Source organism: Lycium ferocissimum, unplaced genomic scaffold (genome assembly GCF_029784015.1).
Source record: "Lycium ferocissimum isolate CSIRO_LF1 unplaced genomic scaffold, AGI_CSIRO_Lferr_CH_V1 ctg2187, whole genome shotgun sequence".
In the NCBI taxonomy this organism is placed as follows: domain Eukaryota; kingdom Viridiplantae; phylum Streptophyta; class Magnoliopsida; order Solanales; family Solanaceae; genus Lycium; species Lycium ferocissimum.
The window spans coordinates 51,532-60,841 of NW_026719979.1; positions in this window are offsets into that span (position 1 = coordinate 51,532).

Sequence of the window (9,310 nt, forward strand, 5' to 3'; positions counted from 1 at the left end):
GTTTCTAAAGTCATCCCTAGATTGCACATGCACTTTCCACACTTGTAAGTCAGAATCTGTTCATAATTTGCCAATTCCTCCGACAACTTAGTGAATCTTCCATAGTAATCCACTATGGTCCTTCCCTTCTGCTTGCACTTCGCGAGTTCGGCCTTAAGTTGTTGCATTCGAGGGGCGTTGATAACGGCGAACCATTCTCGGGTGCTCGTCCACAATTCTTTTGCTTCCTCTTTATGCAAAATCATTGAGCAAAGCGTTGGTTCTATGGTGTTGCGAATCCACGATACAAATAGTGAGTTTATAGTCCGCTAATCTTCCAAATCTGGCGACTCTTCATCCGGCTTCTTGATTGTACCATCAACGAAGCCAAATTTCTTCCTAGCTCTTAGGGTTGTCCTCATGGATCTAGCTCATTCTTCATAATTTTCACCCTTCAATTGGATTTGTGTCACCACAATTCCAGGGGTTATCATTTGACGTAATGTCATAAGGAGAGATTGTTTTTCTTTGGATTTTGTTTTCTTCACCGGAGATTCCTTTGGTTTTTATCGCCGGTTTCTCCGTCACTAGTCATTGTTTTAGAGTTTATGTGTTCTTTCTAACGTGGCTCTGATACCATGTCAAAATCGAGATAGGGACGAGAATTTAGAGAGACAAGAATAATGAGAGAATTCTTTCTGCTTTTCATTCATCATAATGACCTCCTTATATACAATTAAGTATTCTCCTTGCCCTAGTCTAATAAGATAACCCTATTCTAAAAGAACTAAAATCCTATTTTACCATAATTACAAATTCACCATAAATAACTATTATAATTATACTAGAATAGGGTTCCTACCGACCTAAGTTTTTACCGACACACCGACGTGTCCGGACCAACTGGTCCGGTCACATTCGGTCTCAATAAATGTTCATGAAAACCGGAAGAGGAAAACCAAATAGATATTGGAGGGATTCTAAACCAATAATGTAACCGTTGGTTTCTTTAATTTAATCGTGACTTTTAAGATTAACTAGTTTTGACATACGCGCTTTGCGCGTGATCAAAGCGCGTACAATAATTTATATCGAGAATTATACTTTCTGTTTGTCCCATGATTTAATTTAAATGTGAAAAAGATCAATCAAATTTACATGGGAAGTGTCGTTTGGCATACAAATTTTGATTCACGTGGTTCAATTTTTTTTAACTTATAGGTGAAGATGGGTGTATTCTTACTTTTAAGTGGGTGACACCACAAATTTATGTAAAATCTAGGAGTAATGTCTTACTCAATATTAAATTTCTAAATATTATGATTTCTTTACATAGTTCAAATAAATAAAGATTTAAGTAAGCAAATTCTAGTTGATTTTAAAGTCCTACGCTCTAGGACATTCTATATGGTAGTTCTAATAATAAAATATTTAATATGTAGATTTTCGTTGATTTTAAAGTCCTAATATTAAAAAAAATAAAAAAAAATAGTGAATTAACAAATGTCTACTTCTAAATAAATATTAGAAAAATTATTAATTTACAGTTTGTCTAACATAAACTTATTGTAACTAATTAAATTAAAAAAAAAAAAAAAAAAAGTAGTAAAAGTTACCATATATAAAAGGGTTATTCGTTCATCACTATGTAATAATAATGCTTAGTTGTTTTCAACCTTAAAAAGACGAGAATTGGATTTTATACTTTTTTTAAGAAAACCTTTTAACTTATTTTCTTATTTACCTTTGAATAATTTGTGTATGTTATTGGTTAACGTTTCTCTTTGGGCAGAAGATTTGTATACCGAGTCATTTAGTAACTACTACTGGTTTGGAAAATTTTAAAAACATTGAATAGCAATTTCTGAAAACAACAATTCAAATAAGGAAATAATCTATGTTAATATAAGTAAAATCTTACTCAATGTTAAATTTCTAAAATTAGGAGTTCTTATATAATTCAATTAAAGAAAATTTGGAATTTTTCTTTGATTTGAAAGTATTAAATATTAGGAAAAAATATTAAATGACAACAACAATAACATACCTAGCATAATCCACAAAGTGGGAAAATCTTGTCCATTTGAAATCTATTCTTTATTATTTAGATTTTAACTTTGGGGTTGGCGGGGGGGGGGGGGGTGGTGAGAACTAATTTGGTCATTTTCATACTAAACTAGAAAATAATAAATTGTTTATAAAATTAAGAAATATACTGCAACATGTAATCCACGTCTAACCTAAAAGTAAGGCTTTTGTATTAGTTGCAACTTCAATTGCACAATACAATTATGAACTTCATTACAAAAATTAATATTAAAATTCAACAGGCCAAAATTGATAAGATGAAAAAGTTATACCTTAAAGACTTGTTGAAAGAACGTGCGAGATCAAGTCCCTAAAACACAATAACATCACATAATATATCGTGAGCAAGGAAAGGAAAAGCAAAAATTGAGAAAAGAATAAAGGAGCTTAAAGATCAACAACAGAAATTAAGAACTTACCTGTTGATTCTACAGAAACGTTAAACTACAAAAAAAAAAAAAAAAAAAAAAAAAAAAAAAAAAAAACAAATATTCAATGTTATCAGATGTGTACTAAGCAACATCAACAATTCAGATTCACTGATAAATAGAAAACAAAATTAAATTAAAAAAAAAATAGAATTCAGTCATTGAAATCGAAAGTGAGTTTTTTTTGCCAATTTATACAAGCACACTACTCTAATACAAAAGAAAGCAAACCGAAAATAAAAAACATGAACGATTATTATTATGAGCATGAGGATATTATATGGATTTAATATCCCGCTCATAAATTCGGTGTTAATTAGAATTCTACTTATAGTTGAAGAAACCCCAAGTTTGTAGGAATTATTATACATTTAAAGTCCTATATAAGGTTAAAGTTCAAAAGAAATCAAGTTTTTAATATAAACATTTAATGGAAGAACCTTTGAGATAGGTGTCTTACGGTTATAAAATAATCAATTTGTTGACAAATCAGATTTATCTAAATTCTAAGTGGACATATATTTATACTTCTATTAAATGTCTTGCGGTTCTAAATAAGGTAGATTTGATTAGAACAAAGCATTAATTTTACGGTTCTTAAGGTAAATCTTAATTTTTATAAGGTAACTTTTAATTAATTTTAATTATATCACAATCTTTTTACTGATTTAAAGTCTTAATTAGACTTTTAGTCAAATAAGGACAAATTTTAGTCAATTTTTAGCGTACGTGCTTTGCGCCTGACCAAAACGCGTACCTCGTTTGACTACAAACACTACAAAAAATTGGACGTAACTACCAATTAAATTGCTCATAGCTAAGGATTTTTTTGATAAATTATTGCTAATCTATTACTAAATAGGATTAGCAACGAATTTTATTTTTTAACTTTTCATCGATAATTCATATTTATTATGTAGGAAATAACTTAATATATAAAAGAATATTGAGAGTTTCATTTGCTAATAAGTGTAAAAAAAATGACCATCCATTTAGAATATATTTTATTTTATACTATTTCATCGAAAACACGAGAAATTATCAAAAGAGGAAAACTCATTGCCAATTGTTTGATTTTTAGGTATTCATTTACATGATTAGAGCAACTGATATAGACAAATCATCTTACTGCGTCATAGAGTTCGGAAAGTAGCAAATTGTGACTTGTGCAATGAACTACAACATGTCGACAGAAGTCCTCAAAGTATTGATGTTGAGCTATTACAATCTACACAAATCTTAAGGTGAAATGAATAAATAATTTCTATATGGTAACAATTTAATCGATTTTAAAATTATAAACATTAGGACTCTTACCTAATTCAATAAGGAGAGATTAATAATCAAAATTTTAGTTGATTTAAAGTCAAAATAAATATTAAGAAAATAACTTTTTGTCCAATGTAAATCTATTTTTAAAAGGTAAAAAAAAAAAAAAAAAAAAAAAAAAAAAGACCTGCTAAGGATAAAAATATCACGAAAATAAATGACAACAGAAAGAAGATGAAAGGAACGTTATTTCTACACAAGGAAACCCCAAACAAATCGATTATGTGTAATTTTGGTTTTCTAAGCCTTTGTCTGTGTATCTTAAGCCCCATTTTTTCTTTTGATATGAGACTATTCGCTATTCATAAATTTAGTTTGTAATTTTTTCAAAAAGTTGATTGATAATTTATTGTTAGTTATTCTTGAAATATGATTTGGGAAGTATTTCTGTAATATTCTTTTGGTAAATAGGACTATTGTTAGGTTCAGAATAGTTATTTTGCTATTCATAAAATTTAAACCTAAAAGTTTACAGTTTATATCTCGATTTAAGTTGCTTACTTGTCATTAGCTTTATTACCAGATCTTTAACATCCCCACTAATCACAATTTCTCTACTTTATTTTGAGTTGCTATCTCTGAAATATATAGAGAAACACACACACACAAAAACAGACATAGAGACATATATTACAAATAATGAAAGAAGTAATGGCTTTAGATAGTTTTGGCATGTCCAAATAACCCGTGGAGGCCAACAAATATTGGATAATAAATTAATAATTATTGTGTAAGAAATTATAATGCGCAAACCACACTCCATATTATTATAAATGAGAAACAAAAAAAAATTCAGAATTTTGAATGGTCATAAAGACATACCTGACCGGCTGACCCTTTAGATTGCCTATAAAAGCAAGGAAATAATAAGCAAAAAATTTAGCGAGATTCTGCGGAGTTCTGAAACTGAAAATCAAAATTATTGTTGGATATTAGTTCATGAAAATATACTACAAAAAATAAAGGGGAAAAAAACCTAAATCTAAGTCAAACCAAAACAAATTATGAAACAAATTGGAGAAACATAAGTTTCAGAAGAAGAATGCTTATATAGGCTACATCTTCAATTTTCCAAGTAAATACGCTTATACATGGATTGTCCAAACATGGAAAGAAATCTAAGGGAATAAGGACTTTCTTTATAACAAACCTATGTGTAATTATTATACAATTGTAGTGAGAGAATTTGAAATATATGTTATTATACTATTTATGTATATTAATTTAAGAGAACTAGTAAATGACAGTTTCGTCTATTACAGAGTTTTTTAATGAAGGGTAACAAGTTCAATCAACATTTCTAAGGCCCTTCGTGCTTTTAATATAGTATTAGTTTAAATGTACGTGCGTTGCGCGTGTCAATAAATTAAAAAATTTAAATTATATAAAATAGCAATAGACATTAAAATAGATGTAACATTTATTTAAATGAAAAAATATTGTTACTACATTGACATCGTTGCTGAATTAGGTGTAATAAGTATTTAGACTTTCATCCTCTTTATTTTAAACATGTTAATTTTGAGTTATAATTTCCATTAATGATATCAACTACGTGAAAAATTTATTTCTAAGTTTTAAACATTTAAGAAATAAGATTATTCAAAAATCTCATCCTTAAGGGATAGTATGATTCTTTTCAACTATTCCATTTATTTATTATGTTGTGTTAATTGTTTAGAAAAAATTTAAAGTCCTAAATATTCGGACTTTTGACATAGTTCAAATCAGGAAGAATTTAATAATTAGAATTTTAGTCGATTTTAAAATTTTAAAATATTAAGAAAAAAATAAATGACAATTTTATCTGATGTAAAATCTCTTTTTGAAAAGTAAAAAAGAAGGCGAATGATATTTCACCACGTCCACCTAATATGAATTCAATTTCAAAATTATTTGTGCAAATAAACATGATAATATGGTTATGGATGGAAATTTCCAGGAAATAGCAAGACACAATTTCTTAGTTCAAAAGATATTCCAAATCAAAGATGCATTGGTTAATACATAAATGCAAAATTCAACTACTAAAAATATTATCAAAGAAAGAGAACCTTGAAATTTGTAGTTGTTGCTCGACATTGGTACCTTGAAAAAAATCACACAGAGTTTTGACGAAAGAAAACGGTTAAATATTAGTTGTTTCAATAGAAATCTTTACATATATAATTCGAAATTGATAAAGAATTACGCAAAGTAAAACTGTGCATAGAATTTAAATATAAAAAAAAAAAATCATAAACCAAAAAGGAATTGAAGGTGGCCTAATTTTCTTGATATGAATTGAAAGTGTATGAAATTTAGTACTCCTAAATCTAAATGGAGTTGAAAGTGAAAAACAAAAAATTCTATAAACTTCGAATCTACATAGAAAATCGGAAAAACTCAAGCAAAAATAAATATAATATATTTTAACTCAAAGAAAATGACTTGCAAAACCATAAAATGGAGATACAATAACGAAAGTTGCGCTCTAACTCATAAAAGATTATGACAAAAGTACTCGTAAATTTTAAAAAAGGCTCCTAAAATTGATAGAAGAATAGAAAAATAGGGGAATAATAGATGGTAAACATTTGAAAAACTTTCACCAATTGGCCTTATGCATTACATGAACGTATACATATCAATAAATTTGTACAAACAAATGAAGATATGCATATCGTTAGACCTGTGAAGATTAAAGCAAAAAACTCTAAAAAAAAAATTATCTCGAGCTAGATAGTAAGGTAGAATCAATCAATCTATGAAAAAAAATAAGAAAATAATCTGATCATTAATCGCACATCTATCAACCATGTGCAATTTTAATCTACCCATATTATAAAGATTTTATGACAGGAAAAAAAGTGCAATCTCAAAAGAAAAAGCTATTGAAGATGATCTAAAGGAGGGTTTTTGCCCCACCGATCGCTAAAATTCTTTTATAGATGTGCTATGCACTTTTCTAATCCTAAGAGGAGTTTAATTGACGTCAAAATCCGAAAATAGTATTTAATAATAACTCTATTTCTTAAAAAATGATTATATAAGAAAATAATATTTTTATGACCCTTCACGTTGTAGTATTTAATATTACTCTCTTCAGAAGAAAAAATTGCCAGCAAAATTATTGGAATAGGATCCGTCTATATAAAGCAATTGAAAGCTATTTTTTCTTTTTTTTTGTTCTTTTTGCTGATTTTCTAATTCTAGACCAAATCCTAAGAAAAATTTAAAATCAAGCAAGGAAAAATCTTTTTTATTTTATTCTTCACGTCCAGGAGATCATTAGATAGGAATCCAAAGAGGAAGAGAGAAACAAAAAATATCACTACTGTGTAAACAAAGAGTTTGAGAGTAAGCGTTACACAATCTCCAAGATGATTTTTTGAAAAAAAGAAAATAGATCATCCATTTTTACCGCATGTCCTAGTTTGACACCAAGCAATGAAGCTCTTTTTCTAAAAAATTAAATTCTTTTCTAATAAAATAAGAGTTTGTCATTAACCAAATTTTTTTAGACTTTAAAGTCCTAATAAATATAAGAGTAGAGTCTTACTCAATCTAGATCTAGAATTCCTAAATATTAGGATTTTTGATTCCCTAAACAGCTCAAATTAGGAGATATGTAATAAGAGAATTTTATTTAATTTCAAACTCCTAATATTAAGAAAATAGTAAATGACAATTTTGTTTATTGTAGAGTCTTTTAATGTAGGGCAAAAAGTTCAATCAACATTTCTAAGGCCCTTCGTGCTTTTAATATAGTATACATAGATTACATAATTATATAAAAAAATGTGTGTATCGCGTGAATCAATAAATAATTTATATTAGAAGAATACATCTTTCTATAAAAATGCAATTGTCTAAATGATGAAAATGCACTCTATTACGCGCCATATTAATTGAATTCAATATTTACGTAACATTTAAACAACGTGATTTAACTAAATTAGTTATATATATCATTTATAACTATAGACACGTTAGTATACGAGAGACAAATATAGTATGTTGTTGTATCTCACATAATGTCTCTTTATAACGGCGTTCTTAGCATATGTTACTTTCCCTTATATTGTTTTACACTTATGAAGGTGTAACATATAGTGGTCCGTGTAAAAATTATGTTGTAGCATATACAATGCAATATTGAATATGTTTTATTTATAATCATTGCAAATCACAAACACATTAAACATTATTTCGAACGAATTCCTTCATTTTTTGAGATAAAAATCAAATTTTGGGGATAAACATGCTTTAGGCATATTGACCCATCATTTCTTATTGAAAATTTAATTAGCTTAACTTTTTTTTTCTACATTAAAAAATTGGAATTTTGACAAATTAAACTCTTATTTTATATTTATTCTAAGAAAAAAGAATCGTGTCCTCAACATATCATTTATGCATTCTCGAGATAGAATATTAAAAGAATTGAAGCACAAAATGAACAAATTTACCTCCAAGTTTTGGGCAATCCAAAGTAATGAGTATTCCCAAAATGTTTAGGATCGACACAATAAACAGACAAGATTGCTCAAAAAAAAAAAATCCTAGAATCAAAAAAAATAAACCAAGAATATAAAAACCTAGAAAAGAGATGCTACCTTTATTGAAGATGATCTTTTGATCCTTGCAATTGATGATGTATAAAATTGATATAATCACGCAGACAAAAATAATATTTAGCAAAATTCTAAATAGCAAATGGGATCGGAAAAGTAAGTACCATACTTTAAAACTAATACTTCTTGAAATATTTATGATGAAGAATGTGAAACAGTGCCAAAATAATTTTACAATAGTTATTTTTATGTGATGAGGAGAATTATTTACTTGAATAGATGAAACTATCAAAATTTCAGTCGCATTTAAAAAAGCGCCCAATCAGTAAATATCTATTGTTAATAACACAATTTTTAAATCATGTAATATACATAATACATAAAAAGAGGTAATAGATTTTCTTTCCGTACGAAATATGAACAACTTAACCTGGCATACCACGTAACAATTAACAATAATAAAACATAGGCAAAAATAATCTTAAATAAATAAGATCATCAATAGTAATGAATTAGAATGTCTAACCAATTTCCGGTGACGGAATGAAACGATCAAAATAATCTGTACAAAACTGTAAATAAGTCAAGTTCAAATTATTAATCATATATGAGACATTATAAAAATAAAAATCATAACTGAAACTTCTCAATTAGCAATTATCTATCAAGAATACACAATAATTTATTATTGTGTAACTTCAAAAACCGACTAAAATTTTAGAATAGTTACCGATTTATTATAAATATGACAAGTTGAAGAGTACTCCTATTCACTTTTAATTTCAAGAAGGTTTAAAATATTTAAGGCAGTGTTGCCAAAGTAAAAAAGGACTTCAAAAATAAAGGTCGGTTTTTTTACTGTCCAAAAAATAAAAAAGGTGAAATATTATAAAGATAATTAAATAATAATTTGAGAAAAAATAGTAAATG